This window comes from Epinephelus fuscoguttatus, linkage group LG24 (genome assembly GCF_011397635.1).
Source record: "Epinephelus fuscoguttatus linkage group LG24, E.fuscoguttatus.final_Chr_v1".
NCBI classification, from domain to species: domain Eukaryota; kingdom Metazoa; phylum Chordata; class Actinopteri; order Perciformes; family Serranidae; genus Epinephelus; species Epinephelus fuscoguttatus.
Window position 1 is genome coordinate 20985455 of NC_064775.1, and position 22363 is coordinate 21007817.

Genomic DNA, 22363 nt, shown 5'->3' on the forward strand with positions numbered 1-22363 from the left:
CAAGAGAGCAAAGCAGCATATTTCCGAAAATGACAAACTGTTCCTTTAAGGATCAACAACAGTTTCCTGGCATTCACGTCAGTTAGTGTGAACATGCCTGACTCCATTATTTAAAAAACATCCCTCAAGAAGGCTCCATCACAACAGCATTTATCCAAATTAAAAACCAGCTCGTCCACTGAAGCACATGAAAACCTCCATGCAGTGATGCTGACATGCTCCAACAGTCTGTTTGTGCGTAATCCCTGAAGTGTCATAGATGATACATGTAAGCTCTGCTCACCAACTCAGTTGTATAGCTGCTGGCTCAATGTTCGCACATGAATGTTTTATCATATCAAAGCGACTTGAAGGCCTGATATTCCACTGTATCATTTCCAGCTCTCTAAACGACCTCAATTCCTGAAGAGTTTGGGGTTTTTAATGTACTGTAAATGCCTGGAGTCACAGTAGTTATGATCCTTCCATCTCCCCCTCTCTCCCTCACACACACACACACACACACACACGCACACACACCATATTAATGTGGCCTGGCATTTGCTGCAAACATTCATCCACATTCCCAGTGAACGATGTGGCTGCCGTGACAACCTGCATAGACATGAAAGACGGTGATGGAGCAGGACTTGAGCATCTCGGCAAAGGATTAATCCCTGGTAGCTGCCAAACACACACACACACACACACACACACACACACACACACACACACACACACAAAAAGCAAAGCCACAAGTGCACACACGCCTCCACACACACCCACACTTTGAATATTAATGTTCAAGTGAAAGAGGCCACTGATGCAGGTAGAGGAAGGTGCACGCACACAAAAACGTTTCCCTCCTAGCTAGCTTTTCTGTCACTGTTGGAGAAGTCCAGGAGAGGCTGAGTGAAACAGCTCACTGCTGACTACAGGGGAAACATAAGCTCGTCTATGTGTGTGTGTGTGTGTGTGTGGGAGTGGTGTTATCCATTTCTGTGTATAGACAGGAAAGCTAATACCAGCTAATGAGATAGCAGTTAGCTACATGTTCGTCCAGCCGCTTGGGCAGTGTGACACCCGATAAAATTGCAGAGGACAGGCGGGTGTTAGCTGCAAATGAAAGGGTGTGAAGTGTGAAACTGACAACTTGATACAGGAACCACATCGAATGTGGGTTTTTTTGCACTTAAGTTTCGAGAATGTTGCAGATGGGTGACAAGTGAAGGGAAAAACAACATTAAGTGCCTCAGTGAAGTGTTGGGTCAGTGTGAAGGGCCAGTCAGTGACCAATCTAGGTCTTGGTGGGGAGTATGTCAGCTCCCATCAGGATAGAAATGTTTCATGATGGGGTAAGGGCACCTAGATCTTTTCCTCTTTCCACCTTGATCCAAAATGTACCATTTCCTGAACCTCCCTTCCCCTGGAAAGACATTATCAAATAAAAGCTTAGCAGCCAAGTCAAGATTTTGATTTCTCAACATACTGAAGCCATGTAAAAGTAAAAAATGTTGTTTGAAACCTGAACCCAATAGAGTTTTGTATTTTTTTGTAACCCTTTTCAACTGTAATTCTCATGTTTTTTGTGACTAAAACCCTAACTGCATGGGACTTGTATTACCTGGGGACCTCAGGCCATTTGTAATAACTGCAGAGGTAATCTGTGATCTTAATCTAGTGTGAATCTCTCATGTCTGTAGTTTGCCAAGTAAGAATTTCTCTGCAAAATACCTACCATATTTCGCCTAACACAGGGTCATGTCATTGTATTAGTCCCTAGCCCTAACCCTTAAAGGTGGATTTACACCTTTGGCTTTGGGAGCATTTATACTTGTGCGGTGGTGTGTCTGTGTCACTCTGCAGTTACACCTCCAAAACACTTGTTGGCGGCGGGGTCTCTGTGAAGTGCTGCAAAGTTTAGTTGATTCAAAACACACCCAAAACACACATTAAACATGGCTTAATGGTGACCATTTCAAACACAAGTACACAAATCAGCTTCACTATAACTCGCAGCATTCACAGACAAAGCACTTATCTTTATCTGGACACATTTTCCCCACAAATACAACATGCTAATGTTTTTAGCACAACCCTATGGCATTTTACATGGTATAAATTAGCCTCGCTGCTAGCTGACTTTTCTTCTTCTCATATGATGCCAAGGACAACAGCAACATTTATCAGAGTTAACATTACAAAATTCGGCTCCATTAAAGCTCACAAGCTTCACTGACAAAACAACTGTCTTATACATAAACACATTTTCAAAACAAATACAAAATGCTAACGTTATTAGCACAAACCTGTGGCATTTTACTTTGTATAAATTAGCCTAGCGATGAACGGAGATTTCCTCTTATCTCTGCGTGTCAATACAGAGCGTATGCCATGGGTACAGCGATTCAACACAGAAGCATAAATTCTGCTTAACGATACATCTGTTCGCTGATCAGGGCCTGTCAGTGGCAAAAACATTCACTTTTATGTCTGGTTCACACTACACGATATCAGCTCGATTATAGCCCAACACAGCGTCATACGGTGTCGGCATGGATTGTGAACGACAATGAGTGTCCTACGCGACAGTCCATCATTTCATCTCATGTGGTGTGTCATAGAAGACGTCTGGGACGCTTCATGACGTTCCAACAGAAAGTCTAGCATGTTTGATTTTCTTTTTGTTGTCCACGACTGCTCCCGTCACAGTCGTCACTTTGACCAATAGACAAATGGAACGATCTGCTGCTGTAGACAACTGTATGACAACAACACCCCAGCATTTTTAATATTTCCTCTGGGGATGTTACCACACAGAGTAAAAGGGGGAAATGATGGTGTGAAACAGCAGAGGCACTTTGTGAACCCGCTGAGTTAACGTTACTGTCATTAGCATCAAGCTAGCAAACAATGGTACATCCTCACGGTTGGACATAAAGTAATAACATTAACAAATAGCGGCGGGGCTTTTACTCACCACAACTGCAGAGGCTCCCAGCTTCATTTGAAACAGACTACATTATAAACGGGCAGTTATTTATTAAGGCCTCTGTATTTTTCATTTTCACTTTTTATCCACTCCCATTTGCCTTGATAAAGTTAATGCATTGCGCCGTCATTTCAAACTCAACACTTCCTGAATTTGTTTCAGATTAAAAGCCCCTTATAACTTTGGTTGAGAGAATCCCTCCATTTTCTAAATAGGCTTTTATTGTGAAACATTTGCAGGAACTAGTTGTGGAGGATTCAGTAGCTTGAATGTTTACATACGCTACTTCAAATGTAGCTCCTGCCATCTGCTGACGCTTTTAGTTGATTACAACAACATTTCGGCTGGCACATGAACACACACAGTGAATGAAATAATAGTAAAACTAATAAAAATAGGACAAGAATAACCAGATGGCATCACACATTTTGTAAAAAAGATGACTGGGGATAACTGATGTGGACCATCATGAAGTCTGTCATGTCTGTCGCGGCACGGTGGGAACTGCCCATTGGTCCGGCAGCCCATTGGTCTGACCATATAAGTCCCGCTGTTGCAAAATCATCATGATGCCCTGTGGTTAAAGTCTGGTTAGGTTTAGGCACAAAAACCACTTGGTTAGGGTCAGGAAAAGATCATGGTGTGGGTTAAAATGAAAAAGAAAGTGACAAACACATAAGCCATGAGCCTGCTTCGGCTCAAGCCTTTCCCAGCTGACCCAGAGCCGGTCGCGGCGCACCATCAAGGCAGAAATACGCCCGCTAGGAGCTGTTCAGCACCGCGGACCATCGGACTAATGGGATGTTGGACCAATGGGCTGTCGGACCAATGACATGGACCCGGCACGGTTTTATGACTCCACAATCGCCTAATGGGACATAGTGACTGTCAGACCGGATAGAAATGTCATGTAGTGTAAACCAGGCATTACTGGACGTAAATTGATGGTGCGAACATGCCTGACTGGTCACACTGCAGCCTTTTCCTCAATACTGGACCAATTTCAAAAATCGTTGCTCCAATCAGTCACTTGGATGCAAAAATGCGGGAAAATAGGATACATGTTAACAAAATAACCCTCTAATTGTACTTAGCTGGCTGGCTGTTGCTAATATAATCTAATAAAATTAGCGTCTAAATAAAAAAGAAGCAGCTCAAGTTTTGAAAAAGTATTGCAATTTAATTTTGTCTTTAATGTTATTATCTTATATATATTATCTTTGCAATATGATTATCTTATATAATGTTATTACTATCCTAAAACATTCTCCAAGTCCTCTGAAACTCTGCAGGACTTATTTCCACCCTGCCCAGCAGTGGTACTGTGGCCAACGGTCAGAGGCGGTCCTGGCTAGTTTTACGCCCTGGGCGAACCATCCCTCAGGAAATTACTGGACCAGGAGTTGGACTTCTCTGTCGCCGGTAAGCCGTTATCTTGCGCTGCAGAGCGCTATGAGCCTCCGCTGTATTCCTGTCTGTGACCCCCGTTCAACCCACAACCGCCAGGATTTGCCTTTCCTTTCTGCTGCTGGTTGAAACGTGAAATAGGGGCGCTCCAGCGCCCACTCCACTAACTTGACGTTGAAATGAGCGGTAGTCTAGAAAACTGGCAAGTTTTTTTTTTGTTTTTGTTTGTTTGGTTTTTTTTGGAGGGAGCTTGTGCGCCCTCACATAGATTACGCCCTGGGCGGTCGCCCACACTGCCCATAGCAAAAACCGTCCCTGCAAACGGTCCCTAACTGTGGGGAGAACGGAGCAGGCTTCCCTGGAGGTCCGCCGCTGGTCCGTCTCCTCCACACTTTGACTTATTTCCACCCTGCCGACAGTGGGACTTTTTCATCGTGCCGACAGTGGCTTGGAAAACCGCCCATAACCGCATCACACGGGGAAGAGGGAAGAGGGAAGGCGGCTGGAGTTCCTCCAACGTTTGCGGTTAGATTATCATATTTTTTTATTGACAAAAATATAGGCTGCTTCAGCTGATTTTTTTCATGCGCACATGTGCCACTAAATATTTTTTACAGTTCGCACACACCTATTTTTAGTCGCAAATGCGAGTGAAACGCTCACACTGTCGAGCGCTGTTTTGTCTAATTTTGCCTGAAGTGAAGTATTGTTACTGTAAATTTTGAGTGGTAGATCTGCCACCAACCTTGACAGGCGTAGCAGAGTGCTAACTGCCTCACTGTATCATGCACCTACTGCATGGAAGCATCTGCATGTTTCTTTACTCAGCTATTTATTTATTTTTTTAATCTGTAACCCTTCTGTAGCTTCACACATCCCCTCCAGCTGCACTCCCCCTCCTGAACTGCCACCTCCTGTTTCCACCTCACCCATGTCCCTGCATGCTCTGTGCCTTTCTAAGTAGGCAGCCTGCATGTCCTGCTGCCTCACTCCCCTGGATAGCAGTCCCATTATAAACAGCCAATGACATTTCCTTAGCACAAGCTTGGCATTTAGTTTGATGGATTTATTGACATTTGCTGTTATATTCTTTCTATACTACCAGCTTGTCGTGGCTCTTTAAGAACCCGTCCACAGGTCTGACCCCATTCCAAATCTTTCCACTGCAACATATTCCGTGTCCCTTCAATCGGATTCTGCGTGCATGTGTGTTTTGATAAACAGCAACGTTGTGCGGCTGTGAGGCGGGTAAGCCCACGGGGCCGCGCATCAGAATGCAGAAAAGGGTTTGCTTGTGTGACTGCGTGCATACTGAGGTGTTGCTGTTGCTGCTGTGTCGGTTTATAGATATTTCCAAAGCATAGACTCATAATTACAGCGTATTTTGATTATCGTGAAAGCATAAAGTCATAATGGAAGTTGTATTTCAGGGAAGGGGCCAGCTTGAATAGCAATAAGCTGTGAATCTAATGGCCTCTGAAGAGAAGACATAGAGTCCATTAATTAGTTTCCTCACTGTGTAACTTGAAATAAAGAGACGCGAGGGGAAGATCTGAGGTATTGGTAGCTAATGTGGCAGAATTAGTCGACCAGCATCTATCAGGTTTGGCTTGTGTCTCTCTTCTTCTATATCTGTGTGTGTGTATCCAACCACAGTAGGGGTTGGTGTTAGAAAGAGAGATGTCCTTAATGAGAGAGCTGCAGGCGAAGACACACACACACACATACACATGCAAAACATCCTCTATCAGTGCTGCTGTCTCACCTCATTTTGCTCCTTGCTGCCTTCTGTCTATGTTTATTTGGCAGCGGCCCTTTGAATCGGCCCCTGTGTAAAACCTCCCCATCACCCGCTGCTGCTCGCTTTCACTTCCAGCTTCCTGGGCGAAATTAAAGCAACACTTGGACGTTTTACAGCATATGCTACTACAGTTTTACTGGGTTGTATTTCTTCCATCAGGTCACCGCCAAGTTATGGGGGAGGACGTCTCTACATTGGAAAAAAAAAAAATAGCACAGACTAAACTAAAATTACCACACAGCAGTTGTATACCTCTGCCCACCAGTCAAATTGTAGTTACAGTTTACATCCATGCCTGTCCAAACCCATATGTAACCATGACAGCAGACAATGCACAATTGTGGATGTTGCTGCAAAGAAGTTACAAATTCTAAAACACGGATGGTGCACACACATTTTCAACCCAGCAAATAAGAAGATGTATACTATCAGCACAGCCTCAAGATGGACACCCAAAACGTTTCCCCTTTTGTTACTGAGTTATGCCATTGAGTAATAGCAGACAAGTGTTTATCAAGAACTGTATAATGTCACAGTGAAGTTGACTCTGACTTTTTGGATATGAAACGTGAAAACTTTATCATTTTATCCTACTGTACATTATGTGAAATTTTGTCACAGTTAGCATACAGATTCTCGAGTTATGGCCAAAAACTATGAGCATCAAATTCTAACCACTTCATCAGTCAGTCCATTTGGATGTTTGTGCCAAATTTGAGGAAGTTCCCGTGAGGCATTCTTGAGAAATCACACTTACAAGAAATAAATGGATGCAAGGTCACCATTACCTTGACCTATGACCATCGAAATCTAACCAGTGCATTGTTGAGTCTAGCTGAATGTTTGTGCCAAATATTGAACATAGTGTTAGTTCAGGCAGGACACAATGTTAAGCTCAGCTCACATCCCAGCTACATCAGCTGATCTCAAACAGCCCAATCAACTGATGGAGCAGCTGATTGATGGAAGGAAGTCAGCTGATAGATCACATGATTCCTATCCATGCAACCAGTTGGTGAATCTTATTCAGGGTGCCCCCTATTTAAACTGCTCTGGCCTGCCTACTGTTGCTGCTTCCTCTCCAAGATGCGTTGCAGCCCGCCTCCACCCCAGCTCCTCCTTTTCATGCTGTGTCTGACTTATCAATGTCATTTCTGTCTGTCATGATGCTGCTCTGCTCTGTTCCCGGGGTCTTTGCCTCTGTTCTTCCTGCCTCAGACTTTCCATGTAGGTGTACTGAAGGGTGGGGAGGTGTTCTGTCTTCACCTAGGGCTTTCTGCAAGGCCAAGAAAAGGCAGAGAGGCCCCAGAACAAGCCATCAAATAATACTGCAAATGTAAATAAAAGTTTTCTTTGACTAAAGTGGTCTTGACTGAAATTAAGATCTTGCCCCAAGGTGCTCTTGGGATACGCATTCACGAGAATTAGATGGACACAAGGTCACAATCACCGACCTTTGAGCTTTGATAACCAAAACTGAATCGGTTCATCTTTCAGTCCAAGTAGATTTGTGCAAGATATAAAGAAATTCCCTCAAGGTGATCTTGAGATATTGCATTCCTGGGAGTGAGTTAAAAATGACCGTGACCTTTGATGACCAAAATCTTATCAGTTCATTGCTGGGTCGAGGTGGACTTTTGTGCCAAATTTAAAGAAATTCCCTCAATGCATTCTTGAGATATCTAATTCACCAGAATGGGACAGAGGGATGGACAAGCCAAAAACACAATGCCTCCGGCCACGGCTCTTGCCAGCGCTGAGGCATAACAACAAAAGCTCCCTTTTGCTTTTGTGAGCAGTCACTGGATAAAACAACTGAAAGCTAAAAATGCTAACAAGGCATTTTCTATTTGATATCAAATATATACTCTTATCCCGACATTGTGACAAGAGCCAAGTGAAGAAAAATACAGTTTTTAAAATGTCAGAGATGTCACTGAATCACAGCTAATGAGCCCTCATTCTCCTCTTTCTCACACAATCTAAAATAGCTGCTATCTCTGCAATGTTTACACAAAATATTCCAATCAGATATGAATGTGGAGTAAGGCAGGACACATGGGAGGGAATCCAACATGGAGAGGCAGAGCGGAACATGATTGCACCCACTTATAGTTTTTAGTCCGGGCCACTTTTATCTGGATTTTTAATAGTGAGAGTTTTACATATGAAGTCATTTTTCCCATCACGGCAGAAAGACCTGATAACTTTGCATCGCTAACAGGTATTTGAAGGTTAAAGGAGACTGGGAGCGATGTACCTCTGTGGCTTATGTGTATGCTGAGGACAACTAGTCCCTGGAGTATGGAAGGGCATTGTTCTGTCGTAATAAAGCAGAACCAGAGCAGGAGAAAATGACAGGAGTGAGGAAGAAATAGAGAGCCAGTAAAAAGTGAAATGTTGGAGAATGACAAGACAACAAATCTAGGAATGGCGCACAAATAAAAACGGAGGGGAATTAAAGCTGGGACAATGACAGAAAGCAAATAGCTGACAAAAGCAGACGCAGGAGTGGAAATTAAACAGAAAGACGTGAAGGAGGGAAAGCAGGAGAAAGGTTGTGGACAAGAGGGAAGGCAGGGATAATATTAGAAACAGGTCAGTGAGCATCATTCCTCTCCCCCCTTACCCCGTCTTCCCTTCCCCCTGTTGCACCACAGACACTCATGCTGTCAAACCAAACTACAGCAGACCTCCATCTCTCCTCCCTGTCTTCATTTCCTTGCCCCTCTTCCTCCTTTTCTTCATTTCTCTTCTTCATTTCTCCCCCCGTCCCCCCTCCCCTTCAGTCTCTCAACATCAGCCTCTCCCTCATGAGCTGTGAATATCAAAGACGCTCCGTCCTGGCACCCTGCCCACACCTGCCTACCAAACTGCTTCCTCTGTGCCTAACTTCATGCTGCCTGAGCGGCCGTGCTGCGCCAACGTGCCCTCACACCAAGGTCAAATTGTACCCCTGCGGACACATATCTTTTACAAGTACAAATTAATCTTCTGACCAATCATTTAGCCTGTGAAATGTCAGAAAATAGTGAATAGTGCTTGTCACAAGTTCCCAGCAAGGTGTCTTGCATTTCCAACTGCTGCAAATACACTTACAACTCAATCACCAGAAAAATAATGTTTGCATTGTCCATTTGTACATTTTGTAGCAGATATGTTGGAACTTTTCTCAACAGTGCTGTAGTGAATGTGTGGTTAGGTTAAGGAGGAAAAACCTTGGTTATGTTGAGGAAAATATTATGATTTGGCCTAACACTTGGAAACACTGTGATGTGTCAGTTAAAAACATGCAGATTGTGTGCCACAGAAGGGACTGGGAAGCACCACAATGTCTCACAAGAAAGGCCCAGATTCGGTGCCACAAAAGCTACCGGTAAACACTGTGCTGTGTTGGTGAAAAACACCCAGGTTCTGTGCCTCAAACGCCGCTGGGAAACGCCACCATTCTTTAGAAAAACACACAGCTTAGTTGCCATTAACACTGTTGGGAAACACCACAGTGTCCAACAAAAAAGCCCAAACTTGGTGCCAGAAAGGCAACTGGTAAACACTGTGATATGTTCCTTAGAAACACCCAGGTTTAATGCCTTGCAACTGCAATTGCTGGTGAAAAATCAAAACAAAAAAACACCCAGTTTTCATGCCACAATCGCTAATGGGAAACACTGTAGTGTGTCAGAAAAAACACACAGATTTGGAGCCACAAATGCCGCTGGGAAACGACACAATGTCCTGCTAAAAACACCAAGGTTTGGTTCCACAAACGATGCAGGGAAATGCTGCAATACTCCACTAAAAACACCATTGTTAGGGCCACACATGAACAGGGAAAAGCCACAATGTCCCACTAGTCTAGATTTGGTTCCACAAAGGCCACTGGTAAACACCGTGATGCGCCTGTGAAAAACACCAGTGTTCAGTTCCCCAAATTCCACTGGGAAACAGTGTGACTGTCGGTAACAAACACCTAAGTTCAGTGCCACAATCGCTGCTGGGAAACCCTGCGATGTGTCAGGAAAAACACACAAATTTAGTGCCTCAAAAGCCACTGGGAAATGCTGCAATGCCCCAGATAAACCACAAATGTTTGATGCCACAAATGACACAGGGAAATGCCACAATTTTCCACTAAAAACACCAAAATTTGGTGCCTCAAATGCTGCTGGGAAACGCCGCCATGTGTCAGAAAAACACACAGATCAGGTGAGATTGAAACACCCTGATGTGTCTGAAAAAACACATAGATTTGATGCACATGTCACTGGGAAACGCCACAGTGCCCCACTTAAACCACCAAGGTTTGATATACGAATGCTGCTTGGAAACACAGAAATGTGTCAGAAAGAAAAACACCAAGATTTGATGCCATAAGCACCATTAGGAAATGCTGCCATGTACCACAAAAAAAGGTCCAGATTCAGTGCCACAGAGGCCGCACATAAACACCGGGATGTGTCGGTGAAAACATCCAGGTTCGGTGCCTCAAACACTGCAGGAAAGCACTGCGATTGTCAATAATAATTTCCCAGGTTTTGTGCCACAATTGCTGCTGGGAAACGCCGCCATGTGTCAGAAAAACACACAGATTTGTTGCCACAAATGACGCTGGTAAACACCACAATGTCCTGCCAAAAGCAATAAGGTTTGATGCCACAAACGCTGCTGGAAAACTATGCAATGTGTTGGTACAAAACACCCTGATTCAGTGCCACACCATGGGTGGAAAAGCCGCGTGGGGTCGCCAAAAACAACCAGTTTTGCTGTCTGTAGGTCTCGAACAGTGGTAAATGGACTGCACTTGTATAGTGCTTTTCTGGTCTTCCGACCACTCAAACCGCTTTTACACTACATGTCACATTCACTTATTCACACACACATTCAAACAGCGATGGAACAGCCATCAGGGGCAATGTGGGTTCAGTATCTTGATCAAGGATACTTCGACATTCGGGCTGGAGGAGCCAGGGATCAAACTGCAGATCGCCTTATTACCTGATAACCTGCTGTACCTTCTGAGCCACAGCCACCCCACAGTGGTCTGCAGCTTGGCAGGTATGTCACATAGGTGACACGCCATCCACCATCCCCTCCACCTCAGCCTTTATATTACGTGACCTTAGAAACATTGAGATGATACAAGCTATTCAAATGCGATGTTTCTATGATATGCAGAAAGGATATGATATGAGAGAGGTTAGTGTTTTCGACATGATTAATGAGGCTTATGTTTGTGCAAGAGGATCATACAACTCGGTCACGATGGCTTCACACCTGACTACAAATCAGCTTTCTCCATCCTCTGTGACCGCCATTGTCGGTGACCGTCACATCTGCTTCAGTAGCTCATGAAAACAATGCCATGACCATGAAACGTTAACAGTCAGCCCGCCTCTAACCTGATCTTCTTCAACGCTAACACTAAGCGTCCCCACATGAGTCATCCTAACATCCTTTCCACATCTGCTGTTACTGTGTTGCGTTATCCCTCCCATATTTGGCACACTTAGCTGCACTTCATTACAGTTTGGGGAGATCTTGAACAGGTGTTGTGCTGCTATCCAAACCTGATTGAAAACTTTCCTCTCACCGAGGGGTATTAGTTGGATTTTTAACTGCACGGTATGAAGTTTAAATTCATAAAAAAAAGGAAGCAATATTGATCTCACATCTGCAAATGACTACCTGGTGTCCTGGAGCGAGAGAGGAGATATCAGGCAATATTTGGAAAAGCAGTGCTTTTTTAATCGTGTCTGACATTCTTCAGCTAAAGCACAAAGACAGATCCTTGAGAAAATATATTTATTTATGTGGTGGGTTTTGGAGGCAGTGATGTGAATGCAATGAATTAGAAAAAAGGAATGCAGTTGGGCTGAATAAAAAATATGTGTCCTTGCAAATTTGTCACCATGGTACCTCTTAGCACATCTGAGGGCTGAAGTTAAAATCCACCTTTATATATGCTTAGGCTGTAATAAATCATCAATTTGCAATGATCAGTTCAACCCAAAAGTGGTTTTGAGATCATCTACTCCTACTTGAATTTATGATGTTCTACATTTCCCAACATGTCGTTCATTGCTGCTAGATAACACACCTGAAATTGCTGCATACAGCCAAACAGAACAGTGACAAGAAATAAAACCAAAGCAAGACCAAAAAGGCATTTTTTTTTTAAAAGAGTTGCATCCCCTGTCCAAATCAGATCACACTTGCTACATTGCATTCTGGTCTACCGAGGGTGGAGAAAATTGCTTTCTCCACCTCTCCTACAATGGATTTCTCCACACAGATGATGTGGCCTAGAAAAGAGATGTTGCTCTGTCATTTCGATGGACTGACACCCTCCTGATTGCCGCTGTCATTCAAGATTCGGCAATCAAAACTCCGCTGTAGCTTTGCTGGAGGTATCTGAAATCAAAACATCTCTGTTTGGCCTGGTTTAAAAAATAAAATGCAACAGTCAGTAGCTTCTTTTTAGCCATTTTAGGGTGGATTTGGTCTTTATCCCCTATTGCTTTGGATAAATGCCAGCACTGGGGGGTGTGTGTTTGTCCTGATAAATTAAAAAAAATAATTATGTGCAGATAAATATAAAGTAATCCCCCAGCAAACGCAGCTAAGCATACTTTTATCAGCAGCTATCATAAACGCTTGTAATGATAAGTGCCCTTCATCTGGGGACAAAAATTCCCCTTATAAAGTCCAAAGCTTATTTCTCAAAAGCCTCACTCTATCTTTAAGAGCTTCTGTTGGTTCACAAACCATCACTTATCCTTATCTCCCCTTTAGGGAAGTGAATGCTTGCTCCCCTGGGGTGGGCAGGTTTCTCTGTCAGGTGTGGAGGTAGGTGGTATTTATCTTGTCATCTGAGATGGACAGGGGATTTATTTAAGGTGTTAAGGATGGTAGGATGGATGGAAGGCGGTCGATTGTTAAGGATGGTTGGCTCATGACTGGTTCATAAACAGCTAGGTGGGATGTCTTCATGGTGGAAGGGGTATTTAGCAATTTTATGTCCGGCTGGCTCGGGATGAAAATCACTAGTCTGCATGGGGCTGCTGCATTTTAGTGCTTATTCTTTTGCTGAAGGAGTGTGAAGGTTGAGACTAGAGATGGAAGTCCAATTAAACTGAGAACACACTGCAAGCAACAGCAGGAGAGAAGCCGAGCTTCCATGGGAGCAGAGAAGAGCTGCTACAGGAGCTGGGATGTACAATTTGGGAATGAGTGGGGTAAAAACAAGATGTGTTTGTTCAGGGGCAACAAGGCTGCAAAAAGGACAGTGGCATGAGGCGCTACGCAGGAGCGCATCCACAACTGCTCACGCATGTGAAGCTACCACCAGTGTAGGGCTGTACCTTTAAAGTAATGGGGGTGGCTGTTTTGATGGCGCCTTTTGAACTGCGCTCACTCCATACTCATCGAAATCCGGCACTTAGGCAGTGACTTGATGTGTCAGATACTGACAAAAAAGCTGTCCTTTAACTTCAGTATGATATGCAGCCAGTCGGCATTATATTTTAATGGCGCTCGGCGGCATCAGGGGGAAATGCAGTTGGACAAGCACAAAAGTTAAGGTAGCGAAACACTGACAAGGGTGGGTGGTAGGGGTGGTGGATGGGTCTAACAAACTAGTGATGGCCAAATGGATGGCGCTTTTTGTTCATCAAAAGGTTGAAGTGCCATCTAGTGGGCTCAGAAAATAAAGAAAATGCTTCATGAGGCTTCATTTGGCCATCACTAGTTGAAAGCACACTGAATTGCCATTCTTTGAGCCTCTCTCTTTAAGCCATGAGTGCCATCTTGTGGGCTCAGAAAATAAAGAAAATGCTTCATGAGGCTTCATTTGGCCATCACTACAACAAACACTGACTTTCACCCCAGAGAGTGGTGTTCACGTCCCATAAGATTGTTAAGTCAAAGATTGTTCTTTTTTCCTGAACCCAAACACGTGCGTAAGTTGTTAAAGGGAAACAAAACCGAAGTGTATTTTGAAAAGACAATGCATGTAACATGCAGACTTTAAGACAGCGTCCCAGAACATCAACAACCAAGATACTCAGGGTACCTTGCACGGCCTATCTGGACATGGAATGTCCATGACCAAACGTCAATATGTGACAAGGTCAGAGTGAGAATGGTTAGCCGTTGGAGAGGGGCTAAAATGCAGCATGCGGCTCTAGAGCCACAGATTGTCTTCCTCTATCCTAAGGAAAATCCCAGGTCAAAGTCCTGTACAAAGGTCCTTCACGAATTCATGGGAAAGCATACGACCAGTTGTGAGAACAGCCTGAATTTCTTTTGTCATATCTCACAGTTGCCTTATTCTATAATTCTGATTTTTCATGATTTTGTCAATTAATTTGTTCCCAATGTTTGTTCCAATTAGTGCCTTTAAAAAGTACACAGATTTCATCATGTGCTCTGTCAGTGACCCCAAATACTGCTCTTCTTAAGGTAAAATAATGTTTCAAGTCGCAACTTAACAATAACTATACTTAAAAAAGCAATAATAATGCAATTTTAATGGCATGTATTATATAAGTAATGATGTTTTGAGAAGAAACAAGTTAACATTTTGCTGTGATCATTGGTTCTTACAGTTGCTTATTTTTGGTCTCTCAAAGGGAACCCAACTGGTATAGTCCTTGTATGTTAAATATATTGGTAGAATGAAGGTTAATTCCATAGTTTATGTTTGGTCAGTTATTTGGTCTGGACCCCCATTCAAGGGTTGCAACATGAAAATAAGAAGCAGTCACTGGATGATTATTTGGAAATAATTGTGATGGTACAAGTTCATACAAGGATCCTGGGATTCTTCCACACTCAGATGCGCATCAACTTTTATGTAACATCATAGCCGGTGTGCAGGGGGGAGTCATGGGGGTGTACGTATTTTCCTCTCTGCAGGAGGCGTAACAAAAAGGTAACAATTTCATAGCAGTTTAAACAAGCACGATACACCAACCAGAGCAGAGCATGTCACCTCAAAAATCAGAAAACTCAAAAGACTGAGAAGCTGAAAATCCAATACAGCTCCATCCTGGCGTCTGTATGTGTTGACGTTGCTCCAATCAAGCCAAGTGCTGTGTCAATGATGGGGTCAGAGATGCCGTGACAGGCTGCGAGTTATTTTGGGCTTTCCACCAATCAGCCGCTCAACATGCTGACCCCTTGTATCGCGAGCGCCTGCTGGGTATCGATTGGACCGCCCGCTGCTCCAGGTGTCCTTCCTCTCATCCAATGAGTCATTTGAGTGCAGCTTGGGGAAGAGCAATGAACCCTTTGAGTATAAGTGAAAATTGCCCTCTGCATTCTTCAGCTCCGGGTGGGTGTCCTCTCGCTGTGGCATTTTGAGGTTACATATCTTGATTTCTCTGTTTGTGTCCTTGGACTTTTGCGTGTGTGGTGCCTTTCTGTCTTCCTTTTTTTATTTTCTGATGTGTGTGCTGCAGCTACAGGGCATGAACGATTTCTAAGTCAGCAGATACGAGGATGGAGAAAGCTGTCGGCATTCAACACTTTGACACGGGCATCATTAGTAAAGCGAAGTGTACCGCTTTCATATCAGCTTCTTACAGTAGATCAGACAGTATGACCTCCATTTCCAAAAGTGGAGTGAATTTCAAACTTCGGTCAATTTACTTATGATGTGCAAAATGTGACATTTTAGCTTTTAACCTAGCATCTGCTGGATGTTTGCTACAAAACGCTCGCAGCTATTCAGTATCTGGAACTTTTGCTTTAATTCACTTTGTAAAATCCGATATTAATCAACTTTCTTTCAGCAGTGTATTTATGTGATTAATGCTTAATTTCTTTTCTGCTATAAAAGAAATAACTTTGAAAGCTCTTAAGTTATATGTTAATGTCAATGAGCATGTCAGCTGGATTTATCCTAAGAGCATTAAGTGTTTTACATCTTAATGCTTATTGATTGTGTTCACTCATGCCTTCTATGAATCAAACTTCCGTCATACATTATCATAAAATGGAAGCATGGCAATGACTTGTATCCACTTTCTCTACAGACTCATACATGACTCTTAAAGCAAGGTTATTTCATATAAGCCGTTTCTTATACTCAGTCTTGTAGGTATATGGTGTTTAAATTCATATTCAGAATTGAAAGATTTTTTCATCTGCAGTAGAAATGTTAATATTACCACAAGCTTTACTTTAAAAGTTGCATTAGCATCTCAATTAGTCCCCTTCAACAATGCTTTTTGCAACTGTGTTACAATCATATTCTTTTCTCCTTTGCCTGGTTCAAGAACTAAAAAGTGCAAAGGATTACAGCTGCTTCTCTTTATGCAAGTTAAAAATGTCCCTGGCTGCACAGATGTTTTGCTTAAATTATAACAATATCATACAATGATTTCAATCACAAACTCTATCAAACTGAAAATATTGCTAATTTATGTTCTTTCTGTGTGTTTTACATGAAACTACAATTGCCGCCTCCCAATTGTATGCCGTCACCAAATTGCAATTAACACCCATGTCTGTACAGACTCATATGTAGCCATGACAAGAAGAAAATGCTTCAAATATGGATGTCGCTGCAAAGAGGCTACAGCTCTAAAGCATGGATGCTTCACACACATCTTAGAAGGTCCAGCTCCAGTGAAGTGTGACCCCATCAGCTCCTGTCACTTGTGCACTATGATTAAGTTCTTTTTTGTGTCTTCTTACATTGCTTTAGGGGCCACACGCATGTCGTGTTTTCTGGGCCCAAAAAGTCATTGTTTTTAATGATGCTCAAACACTTGCCATGCTGTCGCAGCACACACATTTCCGAGCACCTTTCCCTTCTTCAGCAAATATCAGTCTGAGGTAAATATGGAAATGTTGATCATTTTAGTGCAGGGCTGCCAGAGCTTTACATCTGTCCCACGGATGATGTGCATATACACTTATAGACAGCGCCTGGAAGAAGATTTTAGATTTAGATTAGTTTAATTGTCCTATTAGGAAAATTTTGTTCACGGTTCCATACATCTTGAGTGCCAACCCAATATACACCTGTTATACACACTCATATCCCACAGATACAACATACATTTGCCACACACACATGGATTCTCAACACATAATATACAGTATAACACAGACACATTTACACCTTTACATGTCACTGCTGTTTTTGAGTTTTGTTTAGTTCTGGGATGGCCTGGGGACGAAGCTATTGTTGATGAGCAACATTTTGCAGCCAGCTCTGAACGACATTTAGCAGTGATCCACAGGAGGAACAGGACAGCACCTCACATTCCCACCATCAGATTGGCATATTGAAAAGGAGTCAGCTGGTTAAATGGTGCTGTTCAGGATTTAGCCACGTTTCAGTGAATCAAAGTTTATTACAGTTCTTGATATCCCGTTGGAAACTGATATGACCCAGAGGTCGGCCAGTTTATTTCCCGACACCTGTACAATGGCGAGCAGGATGCTAGACAGGCTGGTGCTCCTTCTGCTCCATCTTTTCCAGCCACAAGCCACTAACATCAATAGCTAACCATAAAAAAACATCACTAAGACTTGCAATATAGACATAACGAGCTGACAGATATGCAACTGGAAGCTTCCAAGCTTGTGTCACACAAATGTAACTATCACCACAGTTTCAATGTGGGCATAACTTTTTCACTTTATGTTATTAGACATTTGTTTGTAATTTTGACATGATCAGTTATGACCAAATAGATGTTTTGTGAGGTTACAGTAACCTTGACGCTCAAACACCAAAATCTAATCAGGTCTCATTGAGTCCAAGTGGATGTTTGTGCCAAATTTGAGAAACTTCCCATCAGGCCTTCTTGAGAAATCTCATTAATGAGAATGGGAAGGATGTGAGGTCGCAATGACCTTGACTTTTGACCTTTGAGCACCAAAATCTAATCAGTTCATCACCAAGTTGAAGAGGATGTTTGTGCCAACTGCGAGGAAATTTCTTCAAAATGCTCTCATGTTCAAGAGAATGAGATGGATGGAAGATCATAGTGACCTTGACCTTTGATGACCAAATTGCAGTCAGTTCATCGCTGAGTCAAGTAGATGTTTGTGCCAAATTTGTGGAAATGTCCTTAAGGACTTCTTAAGATATCACATTCACGAAAATAAATTGGATGCAAGGTCACCTTGGTGACCTTGACCTCTGACAGCCAAAATCTGATTAGTTCATGGCGAGGTCCAAGCAGACGTTTGTGCCAAATTTGAGGAATGTTCCTCAAGGCCTTCTCTGGATATCATTTCACAAAAACCCAATGCACACAACTCCAAACTAATACCTCTGGCCCTGGCTATCAGCGGTAGGGAGGCATAAAAAATCCCTCTGCCTGTCTTGTTAGATGACCACCATTACCACACCTCTATATTTCCTTGACTGTGAGACAAAGGATCCATTCAGCCTGCCCCTCCATTCTCTCACAAGGTTAACACTGAAAGAAGTGCTACTGTATCACCACCGAGAGCTAATCATTTATTTGTAGACAGACTGTTATAAGATGTAATTACACTGTACACTGACTGGGATGGTTCTGCAGTATCACTGACAAAGCCTTCATTATGCTTGTTTTCAGCGGACTGACTCATTCAGCTGATTTGGGTGCTGCAGTGTGCGCCGTATTGTTCCGTCTGCCGAGTAATTTATGATGGTGTCACACAAACAAAATCATCTGAAAGGCAAGACAGCTTTTCAGGCGCGCCTTTTCTCGACAGAATAACACCTCAATTTGAAAATCCTAATTCTGAATCGATATGTTGCTTTTTTTCTTCAAAAGAACTCCGTGTTGTTGTTTTTTTTTTTTCTTTATCTCCAAGTGTTGCTACTCGGGATGTCATCAGTGCAACAGATATTGTAGATGTCTACAAAACACCTTGAACTAGAAAGAAAAAAAGAGGGGGGAACTGAATGCTGCTGGCTTGAATCAAACTGAGCAGCACCAGCGTTGGCACCGATTTCGCAAAAGTACCGCTCTGGGTAGAATGCTTCCACCTACACCCTGCTTGTGAAATGAACAGCATCTGCAGGCTATTATGACAAAGAAAAGGGAAAGGAGGGGAAGTAGCGAGAGCAACAGAGAATGAGAGAAGAGAGTGTGGGTGAAAAGTCTGCAGCAAAAAAAGGGGAAATGACAAAAGAGAGGAGGGTGTGCAGTCAAGAGCGGGTAAAAATGAGACTTTTTCTGTATTTTGCTGCTGCTCCGGTCCTACAGGTGTCTCAGAAATCAGAGGGTAGCACAAGAGGTTTGGCATCTCCTTTAGGCGCTCCTAAACAATGGAGCACTTCACCTTCCCCTCCTATTGCTTCCTACCTATTCATGCAGCTCCCTCGTGTGTTGTCTCATTTTGTCTCGCACAATTGCACGCACAAACATCCATGTGCACACATTGCTCTTTAGCAGGGTTTCATCCTTAATCCCCCCTCTCTTAATGCTTGTTTTCCAACTGTAAGCCCGTGTGATGTGGTTGGGATTCCATTGGCCCGGTCTCCCTGGTAGATATTACAGCTAATCCGAGCAGAAAGAGGAGGACAGAGTGACGGAGAGGAAGAAAGAAAAGTGAGAGCAAAGATGAGAGGAGGGGCCAAGCGCTGCCACTGGCTAGTGAGCAGTAAAATAAAGACTGGAGGGGAAGAGGAGGAGACATCGCTGGAGTGTGTTTGGCTACTGATACCTCACTAATGCCCCGACAATCCTCCCTGGCTTGTAGTATCTACTCCCGGCGGACAGCAGTGCTCTGTTGCTGCAGAAATCTCCTAAATCCACCGTATTTTGTATCCAAGTCGCATTAAAAACATCTGTCTTTGCAAGTAATTAACACCTGTGGTTTGTATTATCAATGTCACTTGTAACCCAGGAGATGTGGTGCTTTATAGCTGCGCGGCTCTTTTTTATATATATATCTCAGTTACTAAGGACACTGAATGAACAATGAGTGGCAGTTTCTTTCACAAGTGGTAAAACAAACAGTGTCATAGGCTGTCAGTGTAAAATCCTCTGCATTGGTTATGCATTCATTGCTCACTGCTCATGTTACATTTCATTCCTGATATCATATTTCATCTATCTAATTATAATTTTTAAAGTTTTTTTTTATGTTCTTAATGCTGCTGATTTTTTGGCCATGAAACCTTCTTGTTGGGGCACCCTTCTGTTTAAATGCATTCAATCTAAAATACTAATATCTCCAAAATTAAAACTATATTTCTTACAAACCCTGAAGATGATCTTCGCTTTTTCAATTCAGTTTTGCTTTAAAGCATGAGTGTTTTACTTCTCAGTGAATACAATTCTCATTGTTCCTCTTACAAGTGAAAAGTTGGTTTCATTAGCAATAGAACACACACTTTCCCAGTTCAATACAGTCAGGGCTTTTGCAGCCTTACAGCAATACTTGGTCTGGTATGACCATTAGCTTGAGATAGCTAATGTAGGAAAACTTTAGATAGATATTGCAGCAACACAAACATTTCAAGGAATCATGGTGTTCATGTGTTTCTATTAATGACAGCAGTCAATATAACAACTAAAGAATTATTTGAACTGTACATTGAACTAAACAATGCACATTTTTTTGTCTGAAAATGTGTTGATGCAACATATTTTCCAACATGCACTCTCTGTCTGCTGGTGTGTACGTGCATGTGCCTGTGTGTGTGTGTGTGTGTGTGTGTGTGTATCAGGGCGGAACTCCACCATGCGCGATTCAGAGAGCAGAGGAGAATTGTAAACGCCCAACCATGTAGAGACAGAAATGACATGCTGTCATGTAAATAAGATAAATAACATTTTGTTTAATAAAAAGGACAAGGTGTAGACCTGTTCTATAGGAAAGATAACCTTAAATGACTTCTGCTGTGATCTGGCACTGTGTAGAAAGTAATATAATGGTCAGGGAAACACTGCCTTTTATTCAACCAGAACTAGTCCCAAAACCATCACCAAACCCACCGAACTCCATTTAAATAAACAGTAATTTTACTATTGTAAAACACACTTTATTCGGTGTTGACAGAAATAAAATAAAACTCACAAAACTGTCTCGATTCATCCTTCCACTGTTCCAACAATCACCACCTCTAGTTTGGTTTAAATAAACCTTTAATTCACCCAGTTAGATGTGAAAACATGCTGGCTCTATACACGCTAAAATGACTGTTTGTTCAAATGGAGTCTGGTGACTTGTCAGGAAAAGGATCAGTACAGAGATAGACCGTTTTGTTTAAGATTAATAACTTTCTGTTTAACCAGAAACACCCTTGAAATCACCATTGCCAAACCCACCAACTATTTTCAACATCAAGCATGAACTTCACAATTAATTACAGCAGCTAAAAAAACACTATAGTATGGACGTGATCTGTATATACTTTATATCTTCTCTATTTTAAATGCTGAATCATATGAATTCCAGTCGGTGCCTCTTCTTCCAAAATTGAAGTAAACAGAGCTTTACTTTCCCTGCAACTGAAACTGTGATTGGTGTTAGCCTGGAGGAGAAAAATCAATCAGACACCTCGAGAAGCTGCACCACCCAGCAGACTATGGAAACAGGTGCTATCCCAGCATTTCACCTGTGCTGGATTTATACCAGCTTTGTGGCTATCAGCTGCCATGTGTGTCCTTGTGTGCTTTCAGTAAAGATTAAACCCTTCATGCCAACTGCTGGGACACCAGGTAAACATTTGGCTCACTCTTTCAAAGATGACCATGACTTTACGGTGGCTATTTTAATACAGGAATGTGTCCTACATATTACATTGCCCCTATTCTCCCGTTGGGTTAAAATGATATACATACTGTACGTAGAGGCAACTGCATTAATTGCAGAGAAATGGGTAGAGAAAGAAATGTCATTTGGTAATGCTGCAAGCCATGACAGTAAGAAAATGCTGGATGTTGCTGTACAGAAGCTACAGCTCTAAAAGGGGGGTAGACAGAGACACAACTAGAAGCTTCCAAGCCTATGACACACCAGTGTCACTATCAGCACAGTTTCAAAGTGGGCACCTAAGATTAGTGTCACCAAAATCTAACCAAATTTTGACTGAAAAATGACCTTGAATAATGGCTAGAAAGTGTTTTTCCAAAACATAATGATGTCACAGTGAAGTTGACCTCTAACCTTTTGGACATTAAATGACATCACTGCATCACTTTGAATTACTTGATATTTGT

At 42.6% G+C, this 22363-nt stretch overlaps 1 protein-coding gene across 2 annotated transcripts in view; it reads right to left on the reverse strand.

Annotated features, from left to right (window-relative positions):
- Positions 1–22363, reverse strand: part of LOC125884972 (neural cell adhesion molecule 2-like) — a 521830-nt gene that overhangs the window by 326579 nt on the left and 172888 nt on the right. The gene's annotated exons all lie outside the window — the stretch shown is intronic.